Source organism: Nannospalax galili, unplaced genomic scaffold (genome assembly GCF_000622305.1).
Source record: "Nannospalax galili isolate Female #2095 unplaced genomic scaffold, S.galili_v1.0 scaffold323, whole genome shotgun sequence".
Taxonomy (NCBI): domain Eukaryota; kingdom Metazoa; phylum Chordata; class Mammalia; order Rodentia; family Spalacidae; genus Nannospalax; species Nannospalax galili.
Window position 1 is genome coordinate 1171703 of NW_008350329.1, and position 1152 is coordinate 1172854.

At 39.1% G+C, this 1152-nt stretch overlaps 1 pseudogene; it reads left to right on the top strand.

Moving 5' to 3' along the window:
* The first annotated feature begins 222 nt into the window (after window positions 1-222).
* On the top strand, window positions 223-864 carry LOC103745626 (annotated as a pseudogene).
* The last annotated feature ends 288 nt before the right edge of the window (window positions 865-1152 follow it).

Sequence of the window (1152 nt, forward strand, 5' to 3'; positions counted from 1 at the left end):
TTCGAGTTAGTGGGGGCACAGCAAGCTGCCAGGGTGGGAGAAGTTCCAGCCCAGCCAAGTCTCCAGGCAGAGGCGATTCGGGCTGCTCTGCTTTGCACTGCTCTCCATCCAGGTGTTGGTGCAGAACTTTGTTGGGTTTGGACCTCACCACACTCACCACCACGTTCCCATACTGAACCTTCATCACTGGCCTTCGTGTATCTCACCTGTACCTGTCCCATCATGCTTTCCTATGATATATGTGGTGAAGCAGTAACCTCAGAACCAGATATGAAGACTCACCTAATTGTTCACATGGAAAACGAAGTTATATGTCCATTTTGCAAGTTGTCAGGCATAAATTATCATGAAATGTGTTTTCATACTGAAACAGCTCATTTTGAGCAGAATGCACCAGAAAGCAACTTTGAGAGGGTAGATGCTGTTCAGTATGAAAATTCAGAGAGCAGGAGCAACATCCCACAGAGCACAGAGGAAGTCAATTCAAGTACCCATTCGGCTTGTGCATCTCATCCAAAAAGGTCAACACAAAGCCTACCTGAACATGCTAATTTAAAACATGAAGTTTTTTACTCAGAGAACTTAACTGAACCTAAAAAATTCCTGAAAAGTAGGGAAAATCAGTCTGGATTGTCCAAGATCAAAGGATCAATTTATAAAACAACATACAGTCCTCCTGAATGTCCATTCTGTGGAAAAACAGAGGACTGTAGTCAAGATATGGAAGTTCATGTGAAAACCAAGTATGCCAGTCTCTTAGATACTCCATTAGGAGATAAAGAGTTCCTTTTCTTTACATTATTTAGTCTCGGTTTAATATATGGTATTCTAAACATTGGTATTTATGCTAGAACCATGTTTTAACTCCACTTTATGTCCATAACATTGTTCATTTGCTATCATTTCAATATAAACATGAAATTGTGAAAAAGAATTGTGATACAGATATAAAATGCTTCAACTACATTGACAGTAATTTTGGAAACTTTCTCTTCAATTTCTAGAGAATGTTCAGTTTACTTCCACCAGCCCAATGACATCTGGACTGACCTAGACTCTGTGTTAGTGGGTTCTAGTTTGACTTGATCATGATTATGGAATACACTGATTTCAAGTCCTTTGAAATTGTTGAAACATACTTTATATTTATAG